General features: G+C 35.8%; 1 protein-coding gene and 1 long non-coding RNA gene across 3 annotated transcripts in view; one reads left to right on the top strand and one right to left on the bottom strand.

The window, feature by feature from the left end:
- The window catches only part of KCNH7 (potassium voltage-gated channel subfamily H member 7), a 498,464-nt gene that overhangs the window by 199,767 nt on the left and 272,310 nt on the right, over window positions 1–26,387 (bottom strand). The gene's annotated exons all lie outside the window — the stretch shown is intronic.
- On the top strand, window positions 3,982–5,608 carry LOC117094939. Its single transcript, XR_004441735.1, has 3 exons — window positions 3,982–4,058; window positions 4,768–4,868; window positions 5,500–5,608. It is a non-coding gene; the product is annotated as an uncharacterized LOC117094939 (long non-coding RNA).

Raw genomic sequence — 26,387 nt, 5'->3', positions numbered from 1 at the left:
ACTCTGCAAACAGAATATATAAACCTGTATCATTCTGGAAAATATAAACCACAAACTCCATCATAGCATTTTTTAAGTAATAAAGGTGAAAATTTGCTCCAAAAAATGTTGTCCTATTTTTTTTTTTTTTTTTTAATTATTAGCTAGTTTAAAGCCTGGTGTGTTTAAAGCTTGAAGGTTAGAAAATCAAATGGATTGGCAGGGCTACATTCCTTCTGGAGGCCTTAAGAGTGAATTCATTTCCTTGCCTTTTCTAGCTTCTAGAGGCCACCTGCAGTATTTTGTTCATGGTGCCTTCCTCTGCCTTAAAGCAAGCAATGTAGCATCTTTAAATCTGTCTCTCTGACTATGAGCCCTGCTTCTGTCATCACATCTCCTTCCCTCCCTCTTTTTCTGGGTCACATTCCCTTCATTGACTGTGCCCTCCTACCTCCCTTTCATAATGACCCTATGATTACATTGGGACCATATGTGTAAATCAGTACAGTCTCCCCATCTCAGGATCCTTAACTTAACCACATCTTCAGAGTCCCTTTTGCTATGTAAGGTAACACATTCACAGGTTCTGAGGTTTAGGGCATGAACCTTTTTCCAGGACCATTATTCAGCCTACCACATGGAATAGCTTTCATTTATGTGTCTTTGTCTGTAACACTTCTAGAAAGAGAAGACCTTATATGATGATGCTGAAAAATTAAAAGCTTCTATTAACACATTTATATGTATATTTAAATGACTTCATGTAAAAAGATTTGTTGTGCAAAAATATCCAAAACAACTAGCAATTGTGGAAACTCCAGAATTGCAAAATGGATGAGCATAGATAGGTCCAGTTGGCTGAAAGGTGATGGCTAGCACACTTCAGATTTGTCTTTTTGTAGCAAGCTTGATATTTTTACAAGGATGATATATTTATCTGGAGGGCAAATCAAGACCAGGGTCTAAGGAAACTCTTGGAGGTAAATCCTTCCTTCCTCTCCCCCATCAAGACAAACCTCTAGGCCCTACCACTAGTAGCATTCAAAGATTCTGCCTAAAGGGATTGAAGATAAGAGACAGGACAGGCAGGTTTGTCTCCTTGTGTGAAATTTACCAGACTTACACTGATTAAACAATTTCTGCTCTCTTTGACTTTTTATTTTATCCTTTAGGTCATCTCAATTTTCACATGCCAATATATCTCAGTTTCAGTCAGTTTCTTAGAACCTATGATTTGATATCCTTTACACAAAATCTGTCTTCAGATATGTGTGCATATTTGGAATTTAGTATTTACTTTTTAATTAGAAGTTTACCTGTCATAAAAAATTCAGCATGTCTGTTTGTGACATGCTGAATTTAACATTAATGTAGACACTCAAGAGTTTTTTTGAACTAAGTTGTTTAAGAGAGCTGATAATATGGGATCCTTAGATTTGAGGTTTTTCCAGTTCTTATGGTCTTTTTTATTAGTTTCATCAGTATTTGTTATTTGTACGTAGATTAGCAGCCTCTTAGTGTCTATAAATATTTAGAATCAGTAAAATACTTGCCATATAATGATAAGCAAAATATTCTGATCTACTTGAGTAAGAGTCTTCACACATTTTAACAAGATTATTTTTCCTGTTTTTCTGCTTATAAGATCCTGTGTGTTAGATAATTTTGTAAATAAAGATGTTAATTGCAGTGTTTTATACTAGCTCAAAGTGTTTAAAATATAAAATAGAATCCTGCATATTCTTCACAAATATTATATTATTAATAAATTAGAATACAATGTGATTACAAAAATGAATGAGACATAATTCTACATATTGTTATAAAACCATATCCACATTGTATAGTGAATAGTTCAAAAATTGACCTGAAAACTGAGCGTTTATAATTATATTTTTCTGTTAAATATATATGACATATATATATATATATATATATATATATATATGCTTAGAACAGAATCTGGAAGGAAACACACACATCAAACTGTTATTAATTAAAACTAATGTTTGTTGAATACCTACTGTATTCCAGGCTCTGTTCTAAGTGCTTTATATTTACTATTTTATGTAATTCCACAGCAATCTTGTAAACTATTAGTATTATCTTCATTGTATAGGTTTTATACATGAAACCAAATTACAGAGAGATGAAATAACTTGCAAATGATACCTGGTTAGTGAACACTAGCTGAGATGTGACTATTCAGAGGACTCTTACTTCTACTTTGATCATAGTTTATGCTGGGATTTTCAATACCTAGTATGTATTACTTTTATAATCATGAAAAAGAGGAAATGTATATTTAATTTGGGGACAAAACAGATTCCCAAAAAGAGGAAATCAGTCACAGACACCTGGCTGCAATGTATCTGACATGCTTATTTAAAAAGTGGGAGAATGGACATTTGAAAACCCCTCTTACTGAGTCTTTAATATCCATTGCTTTTTAAGATAAATTCAAATGTAATCTCAAAATCATCACACAAATAGGTGGGTAAAACAATCTTTTTGTCTTCACATACAAATTTCATCTTTTCTGAAGAACGGACTTCCACAGTAAATTGCAAAAAGACATGGAGATATATCTACATGTTAAAACCATAGAATTTTATAAACACAGCATTACTATGAGGAAACTACTAAAGGATTTAGTTTAAAAATCATGCTGGTCTCAGTCAAATTGTATTAATGGATTCACAGGAAGGAATGAACGTCAGTTACATTTGGAAAAGTCTTGCAGCAGATCAGTTGGTGTCCTGGTTGTCTGTTGCTGTGTAAAAAATCACCTCAACACTTAGTGGCTCAAAGCAACAATTTATGATTATCTCACATGGCTCCATAGGTAAGTTCTGAGCTAGGTGGTTCCAGCTTAGATTCCTCCATGTTACTGCAATTAGATTTTGGTTGTGGCTGCTGTCATCTGAAGGCTGACTTCAGACATTCAAGACAGTGCACTCATGGCTGGCTGCCATAACTGGCTGATGATTGGGGGATCAGCCAGCAATATGAACTGGAATGTTTACATGTGCCTTCTCCAAGTGGCTTGAGCTTTTCAGAGAATGATGCCTAAGTTTCCAGAAGAAGCATCCAAAAATGGGCGTTCAATTGCAAACTTTCCAAGAGGCAGGAAGCACAAGCTATTGGGCCAATTAAGGTCGAAGCCTACAACCAGCACAGCATCGTTTCTTCCATATTCTATTGGTCAATGAGTCCACAGGGACCACTCATATTCAAGGGCATAGAGAAACAGATTTCCTTTCTTGATGGAGCAGTGGCAAGAGATGGGAGATGTTGGGAGATATTGTTGCAGCTGTCTTTGGAAAATGCAACCTGCTCCAGTTGATTAAAAAGCAACTTTCCCCTAGTCTTTGCAAAATATGTTTGATGAAAAAAAAATGATGTCACTAACAGGGAAAGGCTAAATTTATGAATATTATGAATATAATAATCACTATCCCTTGGGAAGAGATTACCTGGTCGCCACAGGTGATGTCTTCCCAAGGGATAGTGATTATTATAAACAATGTGGAATATGCTACTTTACATTTCTGAAAGTCTTTTTTTCTGTCTCGGTTACTCTTTTGTTTGATAGTTGCTGACTAAAGAATAGAGATATGCAGGATAAAGATAAAAGTAGGCAGTAAAAGAGTGAATCCACAGAGAGAAATTGCTAGTTAATTATAAGACAAGTTTACTGATAATTTCTGTTAATCTTCAAAGTTAATAAACAAAAGAGGGAAGATAATCCTTTCTACATATTTGTGGTAATGTCATACATCTCTGTGCCCTGAAATTTCTAAAGCCCTTTCCCATATATTACCTGCTTTGAGCCTACATAAAACATCTTATAGGTCAGAAAACTAAGGGATAAGTCAGTTATGTGACATCCTTAGAGTCACATAGATAGTAACAAAAATTAATATGTAGGTTTTCTGTCTTCAAGACTCTTTCTTTTGCATTATCTCAATAGGCTTTTTTTTTTTTTTTTTTTTTTTTCCAAAACTGTTTTAAGAACAAATGAAGAAAAAATGAGAACCTGCAGTATGCAAGAATGGAAGCTAGATATGTGATTTGGGGTAAGTTACATGACCTTTTAACCTGGAAAAGAAGTAACATGGTGATGATAATAATGGTGCTCACCTGAATTGTTGGGAAATGAGACAGTATAATGCAGTCAAAGAAGGTGTTTGATAGGAGTTATTTCATACTCCTACTTTGGCATTATTACTATTATTATTACATTAAAAAGACAATACGGTGCAGTTGAAAAAGTATGGAGTCAGTTAGATCTAGTTTTTATTTTTCAGTGTAAATGATAAAAATTGCTACAACGTTTTTAGGCAGAGTTCATCAAATTTAGATTCTTCAATTAACAGATGTAGAATCTGAGGCCAGAGAGTATGAGAAACTATACTGCAGAATAATAGATAATTTCTACAGAACTCTTAAGTACAAGGCCAGGTTCAAAGAGCTCTTATCAAAGAATTCTAATAAATCATGCAGAGAAAAAACAGTGTGAGAGTCAGCTCCGATCAGTAACAGCAGGATTAGTGATAAAGGTGTTAAATTACGCCAGAAACTGCTTCAAATGATCTCAAGGTCTACTATTAATCCTAGTACCAATATTATTATTTGCAAAACTGTTTTATTTTAGAAAGCTTAAAAGCAAGGGCTTTCTTAGTTTACCATTTCTATGACTTCAAAACATGCAACCAAGACACCCATGATCATTTTATATTATCTCCAAGCCCCCTAATTGGTCCTTTTGATCATTACCCTTATCAGACTTCACTGTAACATTTTTACAACTGAAGCTGCAGATGTGGATATAGAATGTAACAAGAAAAGAGCTGGAGACCAATGAAATGATATCTCACATTGATGGGGTAAGGTAGTCCACAAAAATGTGTCTGAATGAACTATATAGCTGAGCTATACTGCCTATGTGAACATTAGAAAGAGAGAGGATGTGGCTGTGTGTCTGAAGTCTGTTTGTCACGAATATTTAATAGATGGAGTTCTGAATTATGTGAGCACAGTTTACAATGTATAGCTGTATCACAAAAATTTACTGGTTAACAAAACAGGGTAGAACATGTTCTCATTTTTAGAAACTAACAACCACAGTGGGCATTCGTATTAGTTTTCCAAAATATTTATTTGCTGACATATAAACTTGACCTATATGTTTGTTTGTGATGAAGTTGTCTCTCTTTGGGGATAAACTTCAAAAAGCAGTGAGGATGCCAACTGCAAGAATAATTCTTGTGTGGCAACTAGCCAGAAAATCGTGTTCCCAGAATTCAATGAAGTAAATGTCAAATTGCATTGCCACAAAATTTATTAATCGAGGAAACAAGTTTTTCCTCTGTGTCTGGAAGTTATTTTTCTGAAGCAATTTTCTGCCGTGTCAAACTGTTTTCCTGAATGTAAGGCTCCAGACTTAGAGATGACTGTGCTAAAAAGCTCTTCTTACCTCCTGCAAGTGGTTAACTTCTAACTGTATCATTGGAACAGGAGCAAAAGTATCACACCATCCTCGACTCAAGGAGATTTCAGAGGAGAGGAGAGGCCATGACTGACAGGAAGAGCCCACTTAGCTAGGCCGGGGACAGCTGGACATCAGAGCAAGTAGGTGGGTGGCTAGCGTCCAGGGTTAAAAAGGGAACAGAGGGATAGAAAACAATGTATAACGCCCAGTTCTGTGTCTATTTCATGTGTAAAAGGCTATGTGCAATAGTCAAGGTTAAAAGTTTTATCTCTTTGAATGAGTGACACGAGTCAAGTATGAAAATGAATTAGGTAATTTTTAGAACCTATAGTTTTAATGTCTCTGTCATTCTTTAGATGCTGAAATTGAAGGAGCACCACATCAAACTGATGTGCTTGCATAAACTGATGTGCTTTCATGAACTGTATATTCAAAATAAAAATAATTTTATTACTACAAATACTTGTGATTTAAAAGTATTGCAGAGTTACAGAAAATTAACAGGGTTGCAATCAAATTCTTTAAAAGGTGACTCTTTAGCCAATGGCTTATCCCATAATTCACTCTTCCTGTAATAACAAAGTATGAAGGCCATTTTCCCAGCATGTTAGTGTCTGCAAAGGTGTCTGATGTCAAAATGGAATTATTCTTGTATGGAACTATAGTAGTTAGACAGCTTCATATTAAAAATACAGAAATAACATTTTTTTACTATCTGGAAATGTTGTTTTTACCGACTGTTGGATTTTACAGAATGAAAAGTTTTGCTCAGTAGAGTTCTCTGAAATCTGAAATTTTTGTTTATATTCTATCAAGATCATAAATATGTATCTAATTTATATAGAACATTCGTGATACATAATGCATATGCTCCTTTTCTTCCTTTAAACTCTTTTCTTTATTTATCTATTCTGCTGTGTCTGTTGCTTTTGCTATGAAGTAGTCGTAGTTGCAGTTGTTGCTGAAAAGAATCAACATTTCATTCTCTTTAAACCAGTTTTTTAAGTTAAAATGTAAACTTTCTAGTAGAATAATTTGTTATCCTTTGGGTATATACCCAGGAATGGGATGACTGGGTCAAATGGTATTTCTAGTTCTAGATCCTTGAGGAATCGCCACACTGTCTTCCACAGTGATTGAACTAATTTACACTCCCACCAACAGTATAAAGTGTTTCCATTTCTCCCCATCCTCTCCAGCATCTGTTGTTTCCTGACTTTTTAAGGATCACCATTCTAACTGGCGTGAGATGGTATCATTGTGGTTTTGATTTGGATTTCTCTAATGACCAGTGATGATGAGCTTTTTTTCATATGTTCGTTGGTTGCATAAATGTCTTCTTTTGAGAAGTGTCTGTTCATATCCTTTGCCCACTTTTTGATGGTGTTCTACTATAAAGACATATGCACACATATGTTTATTGTAGCATTGTCCACAATAGCAAAAACTTGGAACCAACCCACATGCATATCAATGATAGACAGAATAAAGAAAATGTAGCACATATACACCATGGAATACTATGCAGACATAAAAAAGGATGAGTTCATGTCCTCTACAGGGACATGGATAACACTGGAAACCATCATTCTCAGCAAACTAACACAGGAACAGAAAACCAAACACCACATATTCTCATTCATGAGTGGGAGTTGATCAATGAGAACACATGGACACAGGGAGGGAGGGGATCATCACACAATGGGGCCTGCCAGGGGGTGGGGGGCTATGGGAGGGATAACATTAGGAGAAATACCTAATGTAGTTGGTGGGTTGACGGGTGCAACAAACAACCATGGCACGTGTATACCTATGTAACAAACCTGCACATTCTGCATATGTACCCCAGAACTTAAAGTATAATTTTAAAAAACGTAAACTTTCCCTTTGCTTTGTAATATGCAAATTTTGCATCACTTTTTAATAAAAATTGATGGTTGATGTATAATATGAATGGTTTTATTAAAATGGTGTTCATATATAATGTAAAAGTTAGGCGATCGAAACAGGCTTCAGTTGTAAGGATGTGGGCTTGATGGCTCCTTCTGTCTGTGTATATGCCACAGTGAACACTGTGCAGACCCCTAATATGGTGGTTGGGCATCCTGTGTCCTGTTCTGAACTAGTTGCACAGTGGCTTTGGGGTAAGTCCAAGATGCTGTAGCAAAGACAAAGTATAAGAGAGTAGATATTCTTGCTGTTGACTGCCCAGGTGAAAGTACTCGGTCCTTAGCTCAGATGACTGAGGATGGGAGGTGAACTTGCCTCTCACTGGATCCTTCTCACTTGGACCTGGGCTTTGAGGAAGCTGAGGGTGTTGACACGAGGTAGGAGAAGGGTGGCTTCCACCAAAGAGAAGCAGCTTGCCAGCGAATAAAGTGATGGAATCTTGCAAACCAGTTCTTCAATGTCTGTTACTTACTTTGTCTTGCCCATCTTGCTATTCCTGGACTTTTAGCAAGGTGTGATTTAAATGATCTAGCACAAACTCATTCCTCCTAGAATTCATTGTTTGTATTGGGTGTCCACACTTGTGTCACATAGCCCAGTGTGAAAGTGGCAGTTACAGGAGAGAAGAATGCTTGCCCTGGTGGAGAACCTATCACTTTTGCCAAAGTTCGAGGATGAGGGTAGGATATTGGTCTTTCTTCAAACCATCTCTTAGCTGACTCAGAAACACAGAGTCACTTTTCATAGGGCAATTATTTTGGACACTTGTAATTTAAGCAACTGCCACTAAGTGAAAGATGGCACATTCACTGAGTTTAAATGTGCAGTGATAAGTACCTCCCAGGCAAGGACAATGGCCAAGGGCTTGAGTTTGAGCTCTGCCATCTACTAACTGAGCAAACCTGCTTTCTTCATCTGACTGCTCAATTAATTCTAACTCCCTTATTGGGGGTTTTCAGCATGAAATCATAAAATGGCTTATACAAAAGTACTAGACACATAGATGGTACCATTTAGAAAGCAGCAACCGATAAGTGTTTTAAGATAAGCAAGCAGTTGCATTTTAATTACTTTACCTTATATTGTATTTCTTGATTAACACGATATAGGAATTTACATACACATACGCACACACAGGCACACACATCCTTCTTGTGGTGGTTTTGCTTGCATGGCTGAGAACACAAAATGATTATTCTTTTTCTAGCTTATAATAATCTGGAGTGAAAGGGTGCAAGCCTCAGATAAAGAATGCCTTTGCAAAGATTCAATTTCTTGTGTTGTGACCTTGAATTGTCAAATATGACTACTTACCTACTAATCTTTAAAAATAGAAGTGAAAACTGAGCTCAAAATTTACAAAGTGTAAACTAAGAAAACTAACACAGCATGTTGGCTGTGGGTGAAAGCATGTAATTAGAGTTCTAAAATGAAATCCTATTAGATATTAAAAAGTGACTTCATGGCATTGTCTCCTTTTAGTTATAGACAGCATCTAAATCTGACAATCTGTCATCTTACAAAGAACATTAATTTCTAGTTCTTTCTCTTCCTCCTTAGCATTTTCTTGCACCTGGTGTGTACAGCAATGATTTATTGTGGGATTATTTAAGAAATATATTTTCCCGATAAAACTCACAGTTATTCTTCTCAGAGGCTTAAAAAGTTGTTATCTACAATAATGTCTTCATTGATCATTCATTCTTTAATAGCAATAAACTGGTACAATTTAAAATTATTTTCTTTCAAACCTTAAAATGTATGTATTTCATTTTTTTCATATGATTTTCCCTATATGCAATTAACTTTAAAACAATTCTTACCACATATAATTAATTTTTAAGTCACTGAATATGTTGCTCCTTTGATCCTGTTTTTCTATCTCTATTTCCACCCCTCCATTATTATTTATTATTTAAAAAAATCTCCTGCTAGAATCCCTGGATAGCATGGTTAGGACCTGTTCTTCTGTCTGATTTATAGATATGACCCAGAGAGTTTAAATGACTTGACAAAGGTTAAGAAACCAGGCAGAGATTTCACAGTTGCTGAGTCCCAGTTCAAAGCATTAGAGTAGACCTTGAAAGGGAATGTTACATTTGCAGAATTCTTCTCAATGAATCTTCTTACATCTGCCAACATAAAGCAAGCCACATACCCCTGAGGAAATTGGGGTCCGGAGAAGTGAAAGATAATTCACTAACCCCTAAAATTGCTTACATAATTGATCTGTTCTGCTTTTCTTTCTTGGAAAACTTTGGGAAGACTCTCTGTGGTAGATTTAAAGAGACATTTATACAGGTTATTTTGCCTTATTATTTTCCCATATTGCAGAACATTTTATGCATGACCTTGACCGCTAATTCTTTGTAACATCAAGGATGAGAAGGATTATTGGTTTAGGATTAAGGAAGTACAACATAATATTTTTGCATCTGTAAAATTACTACATGGTCCTGCCTCTGAGGTTCATTAAAGGTTAGATCCCCATTCTGTTCACTTTTAGCATGTTCATGTCACTATATCTTCTTCTGCATCAAACTGCTTATTTCACATTTCATGAACTTGGAAAATCATCATTTTTTTATAGTCTCTCCAAAACCCCACTCGGTTAAAAATAACTCTAATGTTGGGCTAGACTGTTATAGGGAGCCATTTTTATATTTAAAGGCTACTTCAGCTCAGAGATGGATTAGTAATGATATATCCCCTTAACCTCCAAAGTAATTTGTTTTTGTGTTTTCAGGTTGGAATCATACCCTCACTATTAATATTTCATACGAACAAGTAGGGGCTCAATATGTCCATCTGCTGGGCTGGCAAAATGCCTGCTACTGAGTCTGAATATTGTCCCTAGGAAGGAGTAACTATTTCCTACCTTCTTCAGTTACCATGGTATGCCTTTTTCTTCCCCAGATAGGTATTTTTTATACAACATTTAGACTTGATTAACATAAAATGTTTATTTCCTGATCATCACTTGTTTAGCAACAATGCAAATACATTATTTTGCTTGAGAAACTTAACTAGTCCTAGGAAAACCTCTATTTACATAAGTTAGATAACACAATCTATGTAAATAAATTCTAATTATTTAGTATATACTCTTACTGGAACATATATTTTACGCATAAATATTGGGAAAATTAGGAGCACACAAAAATATCTAGATAAGTAGTACCAAAGGATGACAGTTTTTACTGAATGGTAAAATAAGATGGAAAGAAAAAGTCAGCATTATGTTTCTGTATGAAAGAGCTCAACCTGTCCCATTAAATAGTCACTTGTTGAATGGTGCTTAGTTCTCCTGATGCTATAAAATGAAGACTTGTTTCCATCATTAAATACATACAAGGACATTGTGAGTCTGATGTCAGCTCTTGGTCTCCCAATATTATTATAAAGGATGTGAAGCTTTATTTACAAGGTTTATTGCTTTATAAAATTTACTTACAAAGTTTCACCATCTGAAAAATTTTCCTGATATATTTTAAGTTTGAGAGCAGGCTAGTGGCTAGGAATGTACTAACAACTTGACTTGCATTCAAATATTAACTTTATTTTGAAGTATGTGACCTTGGCCTTGGACAAATTACTGACCCTTTGTTTTTTCATCCATAAAACACAGTGATGACAAATCACACAGTGATTTACTTTTTTGTGAAGATAAGTAATATAATAGCTATAAGGTACTTTGTATACTAAATACTTAATAAATATGAGCATATTATTTTATGTTTTAAGATATTTTACAGGTTCCTTTCATCTATCTGGGAACCATGACCTGCCACATTAATGCTCATAGTGGGGGACTGAAAGCTTTCAAAAGATATTCACCAAAGAGGCCACTGCCTTTTGGGGAATCTACCAACACCAACCCTTTCCTCCTCCTCCCTAAAAAAAGAGTCTGTTGTTTATTCTTCTGTACTTCCCCTTTCCATCATAATTCATGGAGTTTACCAGCCTCATAGCCAGGATACTTACCTGGGCTTAATGTCTTTTATAAAATCTGTTTTTGTGTAAAGCATGGTTGCTTTTCAATCCAATATTATTTGGGGATAGCATAATATTTTGGGACTTGCAGGTGTTCAATAAATGCTTTGTAACCATGTACACCTCATTTATTTATAACAATGTTAGAATGAGACTTAGCTCACAGACTCAGTTCTATGTGGTCTATCCTGCAATCACAAACTACCTGCTTAAATCAAATGAGTTGTCTTGAAAATATGATTATTAAGTGCAAGAGGGAAAAACAAAAGAGAGTCAACTAATCATCTCATGTAGACAACGTTTATTCATTGATTCATTATTCATTTAATCAGAAAACTCTTATTAAGTACCTAATAAGGACAACGTTTATTAAGTACCTAGTAAAGACCAGGTAGTTTTTGCTTGAAGCTACAAAGACAAGACAGAGTAGTTGCCACTGTAGGGCTTCCATTCTGATTAGCAAAGGTGATGGTCAGGTAGAGAACAAGATTTGTAAATAGCTAAATATCGATTTTTGTATCAGCAGCTATGATAAAATTATATACTGAACACAGGAGTATCCAAAGGAAAAGTGAAACCATTCCACCTGAATAGGTGAGTGTCAGTTGAGCCTAGTCTTAAAAAAAACAGTAGGATTTGATCAGCTGGGTGGGATGGAAGGATTCATGTATTCAAGGGATAAAGTCTATTAATACATGACAACAGTGCAATTTTTCACTGAAGACAGGCAGGCCCATTAGTATACCTGTGTATGGCAGGAACTTAACACATACAAGAAAATAAAATAACTGAAAAAGTAAGATGATACCAAATATACTGTTGAGTTTTCTCCAAAGACAATATTGGAATAAATGTGAATATGGTCATTCCTTAGCAGAAAGAAGATGATAATTATAAAATGATCACTTTAATAGATATGATATTCCAACATAACTCTTTATATTCTATCTTCCAAATGACCTTCTAATAAAAAATTGAAATTTACAAAGCATTAGGAACAAAGGAGATCCCTCTTTTTTACTCTCTTTTCTTCCTGCCTTCCTTTCAGAAAATAACAGTCCAAAAGCCATTTGGTGAGGCTAACAAGGTAAGCGTTCATATGAAATTGGGGGCTGTAAAAGTGAGAATAGTGGATGTCACCACTATCATACATGTTGATTGTCTGTACCCTTGCTAGGAAGTGTGCTTCATGGGTGGCAAGTGGTTTTCAATTTGTATTTTTCCCCCTACAGTGAAAAAGCAAGTATGGCTTCAGTAGAACATCCAAGTGATTATGGCAGGAAATGATATAAAAGCATATACCTTATAAGTTTTGTATATTTATTTGTATTGTTTATCTTTCTTTTCCAGACTGCAGGCTTTATAAGAGTATTTTTTCCCTGTTTTATTCACTGGCACACAGTAAGTGCTCAATAAGTAATTTTCAAATAACAAGAATAATTTGGATAATACAAATGCATGTACGAAACAATGAGTCATTTATGTTAAGATCTTAAAGGTGTTAAATACAGTCATACACCACATAACGATGTTTCCATCAATGAAAGACTATATATAGGATGGTGGTCCCATAAGATTATAATACGATATTTTTACCGCACCTTTTCTATGTTTAGATACACAAATACTTACCATTGTTTTACAATTACCTACAGTATTTGGAAGATGTATTAGTCCATTCTCATGTTGCTAATAAAGACATACCTGAGCCTGGGTAATTTATAAAGAAAAAAGTTTTAATTGACTCACAGTTCAGCATGGCCTCAGGAAACTTACAATCATGGTGGAAAGGGGAGCAAACATGTCCTTATTCACACGGCAGCAGAAGAGGGAATGAATGCAAGCAGGGAAAATGCCAGACTCTCATAAAGCCATCAGACCCCATGAGATTCACTCACTACCACGAGAACAGCATGGGGAGAACCACCCCCATGATTCAATGAGCTCCCCTGGGTCCCTCCCATGACACCTAGCAATTATGGGATTACAATTCAAGATGAGATTTGGGTAAGGACACAAAGTCAAACCACATCAGTAGAGTAACATGCTGTACAGGTTTGTAATGTAGGAGCTATACCATATAGCTTAGGTGTATAGTAGGCTGTACCTTCTAGATTTGTGCAAGTACACTCTGTAATATTTGCATTTGGATGAAATCACCTAATGACACATTTCTCAGAAAATATCCTCATCATTAAGCAATGTGTGACTGTAATTTGTGTAATTTTTATTTCCAGTTGATTAAATATACAAATATTAAAATGAGGTAAAATTGAGTGACATTTTAATATACATTTTTTCTTTGTTAAATATGTATTGTTGAATTGCATGACCAGCAGTCAATGGTACTTATGAGTCAAAGGATGAAGTTAGAGCTGTTAGAGTGGAAATAAAGAGGAAATATAAAAGATATATAAGAAATATACAAAAGAAAGAAGTCTAACTAGAGGTCTAGCAAAAAGAATGCAAACTTTTTAAGCTTTATATAGTAACTTTATATTTTTTCCCAGATATTGCATGTATAACATAAATGTATGACATAAATAATTTTAAAAGATGCTATGACTTTGCGTTCTGTAGAAAATGGTCATGAAATTACAAATACAGCCTAATAATTTTTATATTTGATCTCAATATACCCTGAAACTAATTTCCTCAAGAAATGTTCTGAAATGTGAGGGAAAATCTTTATGCAAATTAACTTAGAAAGTTAAGTAGGATTATGTGTAGAAAAGTCAAAAGGGAAATTATGATAAGAGATGGAGGAATTACAAAATCAAGCCATGACTGGGTGCGAGAACCCGAAGGGTAAGAATAGTAGCTCATTCTTCTTTAATATGACAGTGTCTAACCACTCAAGGGCTGAAGAAGAGAAACTATTAGACATTTGCTGATGAAAGATATACAAAAATGAATAAAAAGTTTGATGTAATAAAAGTAATACTAATAGCATAACTAAAATAAATGAAGATCAGGCATAAAGATTTACATGGAAATACCTTAGAAAATAGCAAGCTATGTAATTACATTGCTTGGAAATTTACAAAGAGTTTATTAATTACATGTTTAAAAGATTCATGATAATACATGTATTATTTTAATATACCTGTAGAGAACATTATTATTTTCTTTAGTCCACCAGGTAGACAAAAGTATTTTGGCCACCTTTTTTTGTATGTGTTTATGTTGCATACATCTAAATTAAGAATAACAAAATTATTCTAGGTACTGCTTTGGAAAATTTATCCAATATGTTGTTATGTTCAATATGGTATACTTGACTGCTTTACAAAATATTATTATACATTCAACTGGCAGGGAGCTTCTAATTTTCAACTTTTTAAGGAAAGTGCAGAGATAGTTGGATCACAGTTTAATACCTATGTAAGGACATTGTGGCGTATAGTTACCAGGAAAAAAATGCTTGTGAGGACAGGTTGCTATAAAAATCATGAATATATTATAAGAAGAACAGAACAAACAAATTTTGAATCATAATTCTTAATTTATCCAAATTATTATCAAATCTTTTACTCTTAAGTAGGTAATTTTTTAGAGTTTGAAATTTGTGTTAAATATTAGTATTTAATTATGTAAAATCATATAATTCACTGAACATCCATTGAACAAATTTATACAACATAGGTGTAGTTTGCATCTCTAAGGCATGGATGTTTATATTTTTCACTGGACGTTGCAAAGTACATACTGTACACTGAAGATTAATAAACATAAATGTTTAATACAATGCAAATGTGACTGCTTGGAGAGTTTGGGCTGTACATTCTGACTTTTCATTAGCCATTCTTCAAGTTGACAGACGAGCCTGTCTCAACTCATTATTTTAGGGCTTTAATAGTCTCTTTTTAACTCTAGCATTTTTTAAAGTATTAATTTCCTCTTCTTTGTAAAAAAAGAATAGAAGAACAAAAACTCAATTATATACCTGTTAGAAATCTGGCTCAATAGAACTGTAATAGTTCCTTTATTATGGTCTCTTAATACAGTTGCATAAGTGCACTTGAAACGTAAGCTTATTTACTTAATAGACTGTAATTACTTTCTGAAGCCCCTTAGAGCCAAAAGAGTTTTTGGGTTTTCATTTAAATATTCAATGTTATGAATGCCACTGGCACTTTCTAGAAGAACAATCCTTGGGTTCTTTAGTAGTGTTCATCCCTTGGAGTTTTGGAACAGAAGTGTAGAAAGCTGGAGCTGAAAGGAGCCTGTGAGCTCATCCTGCCAGACTACACGTGACAAGAGCAAAGCTAGGTAGTGGCAGAGAAGCTACAGTCAGTCCCAGCAGGCCCATCGCACAAAGGTTGCCTTTGGAGATTCAGTTGCACATTCTTTCCTCTATACAGTATTATCAGGTTGTGTAACAAAAGTAAAACATTGACTATTGTTGCTTCTTACATGTATTTCAGCTGGAATGCTAAATGTTAAGGTAGATGAGAATACTAAAAATTGTATGAGCTATCCTTGGCATATGGTACCAAATGCTAGTGGAATATTGGGCATGTGAGGCTTTTATTCCTTCAATGTTTCAGTAATTGTGGAAAAAATATAGAATTTTTACCAGGTCTTGCCTCTGCACAGCCCCAACCCCCTCTTCTCTAGCTAAGTCACTTGGCAGGCAGGCTGAGCCGGGATCTAGAACTGGGAATTTGACCATGCATGGGAGGGTTTAGAGCGTGTAAAGCCTTCTATTTGGGGACACAGGATCAAATCACATCTGCCGCTAGTTTGACCCTGACCTTGTAGATCAAGTAGAATAATTGGCCTTCTGCCTTATTCCTCAATCGTGGTTCTCTTCCCACATTTACCCTACTCTTGCTTTCTTGTCTGAATCCCAGCCTTGCAACTTGTTCCTCTAGAACATTCTTCCACAGGGGACTTCAGTCTGCCTCTTTCTAATGTCTGGGACTCTGTTACTTGTACACAGATTTGCCTGGGGCTCCCTTCCCACCTGCCTGCCTGGAATTCCTGACACTGCTTTGCTGCCAGTCGAGTCACCCCGTTAACTTCTATTGGATCTCCTAATTCCAAATGCTGTCCTGGCTAGCTGGCTCTTGTTTACCCACAAGTTTCCTGAATGTTATATCCTACTATGTTATATTTCTACCAGCACCAACAGCTGCATTTGATAACCCTAAAGACTGACTTTCCCAGGGAACACACAAAATTTCAGGTTCTGGCCACTATTATCTGCTCAGTTCTTCTGCATGTAACTGCATTGCCTTTTTAAAACAAAAGCATCTATTTGTGAATTAACCAGAAAAACTATATATTGCCTTGGAACTAAGGGGATTATGTTTATGTCAGTTGTAGGTTAGTTTTAAAAATTTAAAATTAGCTCACAGAGACATTTTGCAATTTAATTTCTCAGTTTGCCATGTAGCTGTAAAATTAAACCAAACAATTTATTATTTCAGTCCTGGAAACATTATGAATAATCTTTCAGACAGCTGACTCACTTGAGGAAAATGGGGTTTTTCCATGTACAACTTTGAGAACCACATAATTTGGGTTTGATTTAAAAGTGAACCTATGAGTTTTGAAAGAGGTCTGAATTTGGCAAAAGAGCATTTTTTTTTTTAATAGCAACATCTAATCTTTGCATAAAGCAAGATCATGGCTGCATACCAAGTAACTCATATTTATTTTTAATCGATGTGAAGAATTCAAATCCTCTCATGAAATTTTCTAACTGTGATTTTACTAACATTTGGTTTGTTAAACTTTTTTCTTTGACACTATTTGAGGCTAAGAATTAGAAATTCATGTTGCAAAAGACAAGAATAATTGCAGCTCCCTCAACTTCTTTGCAACTTTGCCTGTCATATCACCTTTCTAGCTTTCATTTTCTCATCTATAAAACTCATCAGAGTTTTGGGGATAGTGAGAAGGAAGGAGAAGAAACGTCTCCCAATTCTACTATGCCAAGATTTAAAAAGTTGGAGAAATCCTTGCAATGGGACCTATTCCTTAATGGAATGTTTTCTTTTAAGGCAGAAAACTTGAGACAGCTAATAAAATTAGCCACTCCTTCCTTCTTACCTAATCTTAAACTTTTCTCTCACTTAAATCTATTTTTCCTCAATATGCCTCACACTTTTCCCCCTCAAAAGAGTCCACCTCAACCGCAAAAATGTTTCTAGTGTTTTGAGTTTCCCGGGTTTTCATTTTTGCCTGTTTACAAGAGGGTACAAAGAAAAAAAGTGGTAAAACGTATACTTTTAGATCTGGCAAAGACTCTAATGATGACTAAGAGTCTTGTAATGAAAGAAAGAAGTGAAGAGAAAAGAGGTGACAGAAAGAAAGGAAAGGTAAGTTTTTAATTAGATCTGGTAGAACTATGAAGAATAGAAACTCTTTCAACTAGGGTACTTTATTATAAACTCTTCCTGCAATTTCTTATTTACTTACTTATTTATTTATTTATTTATTTATTTATTGGAGACCAGGTCTTGCTCTGTTGCCCAGGCTGGAGTGCAGTGGAGTGATCATAGCTCACTGCAGCCTTAAACTCTTGGGCTCAAGTGATCCTCTTGCCTCAATCTTCTGAGTAACTGGGACTATAGGTGCACAATACCATGCCCAGATATTTTTAAATTATTTTATTTTGTAGAGATCAGGTCTTGCTCTGTTGTTCAGGCTGTTCTTGAACTCCTGGCCTCAAGTAATCCTCCTGCATTGGCCTCCCAAAGTGCTGGGATTACAGGCATGAGTCAACACACCCAGCTTTCCCTGAAATTTCTCTCCTTACTCTCCCTCATTTAAGTCCATATCAAAGCATTATCTATCTATCTATCTATCTATCTATCTATCTATCTATCATCTATCTATCTATTCATAGGTAGGGGAAGAAAGCAGGGAATCATCTATTGAGGAACCTGAAGAGATTTGGAAACTCGTTACAGGAACTGGTCTTTAATTGAGAAAATAATGGAGGATCTTGGATCAAAATTATTTAACTTGAGGCTCTTAGCACTAGACTCAGCTTCCCCATTCCTGTGATTTTCTTCTGCAACTTTAGCCAAGGCACGTAACCTAATTTCAGTTACTTCTGCATAATTGAGAGAATAAAACCTGTTCCTTTCCTCACAGAGTCATACCAACCTAGATGAGGAAGATTCAAGGAAAAGTACTACAAAAACTTCAAAAGACTATGTCACAAACTTCAAAAGACTATGTCAACATAAAATCACTTCATTTATTTTTTTCTCCATAGAGTGAACTTGCTTACTCCACACTAAGCAGTTTTATTTACAAGACTATTGTTTGCTAGAATTTTCCACACGTTCCAAATTAAATGAGTGAAAACTATTTTATATATTTGCATTTACTAGTGTCAGGCTCCTGCCACATAGGCATTGCTATTTCCATTTTACAGTTGAAGAAAGAGAGCCTAGAGAGATTAAGTTACCTGCCCAAGGTCATAGAACTTCTAAGTGGCTGAGCTGAGATATAATTCCAAGTATGCCTATTTCCAAAATCCATGATTCTTCCACTAGCATTGGATTCCAAGGACTATTGAGAGCAGCCCCTAGGCTACAATGCATACATGAGTCAAATGTGCCCTTAGTGATTTGGGGCATTTTACACAGAAATTGTTTCTATTGTAAGAGAGAGAGAGTGGGTCCTTCAACACTAGCTGAGACAACACCAAAAAGGGGGATATGAAAGTAACACTTATTAAAAATATTTTTTTTAGCAAATTCATATCTATTGAGTCAGGCATTTAGCATAAGTTATTTCAGGGTGTTTCAATATTTATGTTTATTTTGTGCTTTACGACTTTCAAACATGTTTCCACATATATAATGTCAGTCCTTATCATGCTGGTAAAGTAGATATTATTTCTACTTCACAGAGAGAAGCCAGTGACACATCTAATGCATGACAAACCAGCTAGTGACACGGCCAAGGCTTCTGACCTCCAGCTTTGGGCTCACTGTTCTATGAAGGTCAGTTCAGGGCTCAAGCAGGGCAGATGAGGGTAGAGCATGAAACCGGAACGTTAGGAATCCAGGGATGAAGCTTAGATGACCGTGAAAAAGAAAAACAGAAAACTGGAGTATTTTGTCCACTTTAGTGTTTTGCCTTGGGCTGACTGGAAGGTGGCACCTGGAGAGATCATGCTCATTCGTGGCATAGGAACTGAAGTTTGGGGTATATCCATTTATAAATGCAAAGGAGAAAATTAATTCCTGAGTGTGGAAGTGGGACCTATTTCCCTTGTAAGCATCCTTTGCTATCATTGGGAGAATGAACATTTTATGAGGAAAATCCTACCAAATTATAATCATTGTTACCATTATTACTATTATTTTCAGCTCTACTGAAAACAAAAATTAGTTGTCATTCAGATTTATGGTTTTTTTTTTTTTTTAATCCATGGCAAGGAAATCAACTGTATGGTATGTCTACCTATCTACTGAGACACCTACACTTGGATTGATTGAATAATAAAATAATTCTATTTGTTAGTGAAATTCAGGCTTAGCATGAAGAAAAATATGTCAGTTTTTTTTTTTTTTTTTTTCTGAGCTCATTTATGAGGCTTATGGGGTCTCTGGATTCTTGAGTCATATACATAATTTGAGCAGCAAGCCAAGGCATTTCTTACTTGTACCGACTGAGCAGAGAATGGGGCCGGAAGGGAGACTTCACTGCATCTGCATATGAAGTTCGTCTCTCCTCAAGAATCAGGGTCACGCTAAAGTGATCCCTTGGCTCCCTTGTAGGCTGAGCCACTTTGTAGTCTCTCCTGGGAAATAGAAAAGGAGCATCAGTAAAATGCAGGCTTATTCAACTTTGGTTCCTGTAGAGGGAGATGCAGCACATCTTGGCTGATGGAAGTTTATAGAAAGAGCCACTGTAATCACTTTTCCAAGGAGGTAATAATGTCCTTGATCCTCGGCTATGTCAATATGAAACATCCGTTTTCCTCAGTTTCAGTGAGTAGGTTGGAGACTTGTTAACCTACCGAGTGTTTGACATACGGGTTTCAGGACAAAAAACCTGTAGGGCCTCTCATCCTTGGTGCAGTGAAACAGTTAGGAAACAACTCCAGGGATATTGGCAGATAAACTGCCCCTGCAGCAAAAGGGGACAGATGAAAGTACCATTTATTGAACAGGGTAGGTACTTCTAAAATGTAACAAGCCTTCCCGAAAGTCTACATTTCTTATAATGGCAACAGAAGTAGTTGATTTAATGATGAACCCTAGCCAAGACAGGCACAGAGTAGACAGAGTAATCAAAGATAGAAAACATGTTTTTTGTTTGTTTTGTTTTTGTTTTTCAGAAAGCTGACAACGGGAACTGTGGGGAGAAAGAGTTACCTAGAAACAATGATTTCTCATTTCTGAAATACTCTGGTAGTTATTTTAAAATGACCTTTAATGGAAAAGTATAACTTGTTTTCTTGGATTGGAAAAAATAATGGTGACACCCTCCTAAATAGCTGTTGCTAGTTCCTCTAGTAGTTGTCTACCTTCATTCAAAATGGGCTTGACTATAGATCAGGTCACATGTACTCCAGGTTATTCTCTTGAAAATACGCAGAGAATGCAACTCTGTGACCTTTTTGAGCTCGTACTAAAGGCATCATAGCTCACAGTCTGGAAGGTCTTTCTAACTGAACCCTTGTCCTCTGGCAGTGCTAACGTGTTTACATTATTTATGGTTCACAGCATATGTCCATCACTTAGAAATGGTGGGTAATTTGATTCCCAGACCAAAGGAAAAAAGATTTTTCTGAGTGCCTACAAAGTAACAAGAAATGAATCAGACCCAGTACATATCCTTCAGGAAGATATATTGTATGATTCATTTTGTAAATAAAAGGGTATAAATAAAAGCCAAAACATGAAAGAAATTATCACCCTAAGAAGTTAACATTGGGCTCACTTTAAGAATAAAAACAGGGGAGGCTTCAAAGAGGACGGACCCAGCACAAAATTACCCTGTTCCACTCAATCTTATAATACCTAGTCCATTCCATGGCATTCAAGTCAATTTAATTCACGTCAGTTTTGTTTAATGCAACTCAATTCAACATTTTAAAATGACAAGATTTTCATGTGTTGTTGTAGAAAGGAGGTTCCCTCTGAATATCATGTGTCCTGGATGAGCAGTGAATTATTTGGGTTAAGAGAAAGAGGATTGGATAGGAGAACAGATCCAACAATCCCACCCTAACAGATGTCATTGGAGAACCTCTTTTAGCAGGGCAGAGTCAGGCAGGTTGAGAAGAGTGCTTGGTTTGGGGTAGGAAATAGAGGGCACAGACTCAAGGAGAGCATCCCTGTGGGAACTGAGGAACGTGTAGAGAGAAGCCTTCATAATTCCTAGATAGAAATGGTCCCGGGATGTCAAGAGGTCTGGGTGACACAGAGAAAGGAGCAAAACGAACAAAACATTTTGAAATGTGGTAGAGTTTTAAAAATATATTAGCTGCACACAAGGATGGTCAATGAAGTATTTATTGGCATTGCTTTCCTATAATTAAAACTCAGAGAGAGGATATACAGCAACACGATTTTCCCAAGTTTTGAAGAATGGAAATGACCATAGTGGGTAATGGTGGTAGGCTTCAGGCAACTGAAATCTGATAGATCCCTGGATATCTCCTTGATTGCCAAGCAGAAGAATTTCCATGTTAATTTCAAATAATAGTGGTTGCTTTCTGTATTTGTGACAGACTGAAACCAAGAGGCAGATAGACCCAAACTTTAAAAACTGTGTGTTTTTTTTTAATTCCAATCCAAGCATTGCATACTGCACAACTTACTTTGCTAATAATTGCACTTTTGTATCCATAAGTGATGGAACATAATTTAATAAATCAAATAGCAATGGATAGCTATTTTCAGAACTGCATGAAATATATGAATGGCTGAACAATACAACAATCACTACTATAACAGCTGAGCAAGAATAGAGTCATTGTTTTATTATACCAATTACCAAGGTATTTGGGGCACATTCCTTTGGAGGTGAGAGTTTATTACCTTATTATAAGAAGAGGCATTGGAGGTTATATCCCCTGATTGTCCTTTCTAAGCATGGAAAATTACCTTGTTTAACTGCAACTCTTTTAAGATTTTTTTTTTAAGTGTATTTAAATGCAGATTTTCTTACTCAAGATGCAAACTTATTTTATATAATGGTATGCTGTTAGAGCACTAGACTGATTGAAAATTAATATCTATTTCATTGGGTAGTATTTGCACTTATTGGGAAAAATGTGATATCAAATGCCAGGAGTAAAATGACAGTGTCATATATCATAGTTTATTGAAACTTGGTTTGATGTACAGTTAAGAAAACGGCAATAATCCAGAAAGATGTCTGAAACCTTGTTGCTACAAAGGGACCCACCTACCCAAAGAAAGAAAAAGTAGTGATGAGATACTCATGGTAAAAGGATAAACTGCTGAGTTGCACTCCCCCTCAGACTTTTCATTTGAAGATGATAAGCTCAGTGTCTGCAGGAAGAACTGGGGAGATCTCCAAGTACAAGCCAGCTTGCAAAGCAAAATAGCCTGGATAAACTGAAGGGCAATTTAGACAGCGTTGGATAAGCATGGCTGAACAATACTTCCCTGTGAAGTTTGAGATTTAGAGAGAGGTGATTCAAAAAGGTCAAGATTATCCCTGCTGGAATAGGATGTAAGATTCCATTTGTACTTAGCTGTCCACCTAGTTTGGTTTTGGGTGATGTTAAGCTGAGATTTGCTGCCCAAAAACATTAACCACAACCTGCCATTCTTTCTTAGGACTGAAGAGGGTTTTCTGGAGCCCTTCATTAAGATATAAATAAACCCAGGAGGCATTATGACATACTCTTTTATACGAAGTGATATTCTAGCATTTAACCCTTTAGGAGTAAGGAGTGGCAGCGATAAAACACAAAATAACCACTTTAGAACTGGCAGAAACTTTCCTTAAAGAAACACTCCTATTTCATGACTTGGTTGAGACTTTCTGCCCTTTTAGTTGTAGGACAAGGCCAGGAACATACAGCACTTTGACTTTGCAATCTAATTTTTCATGACTCAGCTTTGAAGCCAGACCTGCTGAAGGGGGCCTGACTGAGTCATGCTGTTTGTCCCTGGGCTTGCCCTATTGCCTTGGCACTGGGAGACGATTGATTTGCAAACTTTGGGGCAGATAAGGTCACATCCTCCTTAGATCTACAACACAGCATTTCAAATGATAACAAAACTGTTCAAACAATTGGACTGGTGAGGAAGAGAACTGACTCTGACGCTAATTAGTTGTGTGATCTTCCACAACCTAGGAAACCTCTCCAATCTCACTTTCCTACCCAGATAAGGAGATTGAACCTGATTTTTCTACGATCATTGCTTTGGATATTAGAGGACACCTGTATCTAGAAAGTAAAATCAGAAACAAATGAGAGTTTGATATAATTGCTTGCTCATAAATCTTCCTACGCTTAGTAGCATTTTAAACGTTGTATTTTAGTTGCTTAGTGAGAGTGAGACATTTTAAATCTACTTTTAGCATAGACAATGGAGGCAACTTCTGTGGTAAATGCTAAATTTCAAAATTGCATCCTGGTTGTATTTTTGAAGCTTTAAAAAACTCCAACTATTTAAACAAGGCTGCTTGACTGATAGGTGTAAACTATAATTGGTTATGATATATTTAGGGAAATTTTTATTTACCAGAATCTACAGATACTTCAGGTAGGTGAGCAGATGGTTAGTAGCAAAGAGAAGTTACAGATTTCCAATAGTAAGGAGACTGAGATTTTCATCATGCTTTCCATAAAGAGGAAAATTTAGACATACTTTCAGAGCATGTACAAGTAGTAAAAATTGTTCTTCCTGATACATAACAGGATATCACAGTCATCTTTTACTATTTAACTACATTTTCTCCAGGGTTGTTTTGTCAATCTAACAAAGCTTAAACAGGTTGAAATTCACTAAACTATCACCTTGTTATCCTTGTTTTAGTTATTAAGTATAATGGTAAAGAAAGTTTCTTAACTACGACTAATACATCTATTTTTAAACAAGCAGAGAGAAAAACTCCAAATTCTTCGAGTGCTGACCTATAATGATTTTACTATAAAAGTATGTAAAATATGTGAAAAGACAAAATTCAGAATTAATTTCAAATGTGCACAGTTCCTAATAGATTTATAATCCAAATGCAGTTACAAATTTAATACAACAAAACAACACAATGAAAATGAATAACTATATTTAATATTATGATTGGTGTTGCCTGGCTGGAAAAAACACCAGCAATAAGAATAGGGCACAAATGTCTTCATAAAGCTGTCCTTAAAAGAGCAAACAGGGCACTGGCCACTAATGCAGATTATTTTGTAGTAATCACACCTATATGGGTCTATACATATCTTCTAAAAACACTGGGGCAAGATCTATTTCAGACTTCAAAGGCTTTCACATTTTAGGAAGGGCAGTACCCAATAATCAAGCACATTGATATCTATGCATCAAAACATATGAATGTATAAACGTTCACAGTAAAATATATAAATAAAAGCTGTAAATAATTTTATGTCCATACAGGTCACGCTTTGCATTTATAGTTACTTACTGCATGTGGAATTGCTCTTACTTAGATACATGCTTACTGCATTTTGAAACTACTTACTGCATTTAGAACTGTGGCTACAGGTGTATTGGCCTCTAATACCATATGCTGTGTGATGATGTAATTTATATTTTGTTTTACATCCTTTCACATATCTAAACTTCTGAAATTCTCATGGGAGGGAAACATCATCTATATCTTATGTCTATTTCCATTTTATTTTTATTAGCAGTTTCAATGTGGTTAAATAATTATTATAGAGCATTATCTAATCCCTAAGAATATGTCCTTGAACTTTCAAGAACTTCAGATCTTAGTCTGAGAAATGTACCAATATCTCAAGTTGGGATAATATCTCAAACTTGGGAGCCAGGAAAGTTGACCCCAGGTACCACCTAAAGTGGTTTAGCTCTTGAAATATCAAAAGAATCTTGTTACAAAACAGGGAACATTGATGGTGAGGTGTAAATCCTAAAGCTATGGAAAGGTTGGGATGGAAGTATTTGAGAAGCTATGCCAGGTAGAACTCACCCTTTGGTCTTTACATACATCACCTCACTGGGAACCTATTATAACTGGGGAATCTAGATGTCAAGGTTACACAGCATTAGAGCTCAGAGGCACTGCTGTTGCAAGATTATGCTTTTTCCCACTAATTTATGCTTCTAACTTATACTCCATGTAGAAAGAAAGAAGTCATGGGATGAGCATGAGGCCTAAGTTTTGTCCTAATTTTGTCTCATTTTAATTTTTTTTAAGCTCTGGGCAAGTCACTTTCCCTGATTAAATCCCCAGCTATCTATCTATCTATCTATCTATCTATCTATCTATCTATCTAACTGTAAAGCAAGAGCTCTACCTGTCTTACCAAGTTTTGTAGGACTTACTGAGAATATGGGTGTTTATAAAAATGCTTTGTAAAAAGATGTGCTGTCAGAGTGCAGCTGAATACTAATCAACACCTCACTTCTGGGCAAGAGCAGAGAATAGGCTCCTGCAGCTGGCCTGGGTTCCGAGTTCCCAGATGATGTGGATGGAACTGCTGGGTGTGGGCTCTCTCGTTGTCCTCTCTCCTTGTTCTCCTCAACCAGGGGATTTAAAAGTGGCTAATTTAGAAACATAAATAGGACTACTTTGAAGCCCACATGTTTCTTGATTTCTGTTTTCCTAACATCTTTGCATTTTTTTGTGTGCTTAGATCTTTCTGCTGTAGTTGTTAACTCTTTCTGTCAGGATCTGTTTATTCATCTTTCTGTCTCTTCCAGTCTCACTTCCTCCGCCCCACAATGAGCAAATTGATTTGCAGAAAGCACCAGTTGAATACTTGTGTCTGTTCAACAAAATATAACAAAATGGAACATGT

The sequence above is a fragment of the Trachypithecus francoisi genome, unplaced genomic scaffold (assembly GCF_009764315.1).
Source record: "Trachypithecus francoisi isolate TF-2019V2 unplaced genomic scaffold, Tfra_2.0 Lachesis_group13, whole genome shotgun sequence".
Lineage (NCBI taxonomy): Eukaryota > Metazoa > Chordata > Mammalia > Primates > Cercopithecidae > Trachypithecus > Trachypithecus francoisi.
This window is presented reverse-complemented; position numbering and strand designations above follow the sequence as displayed.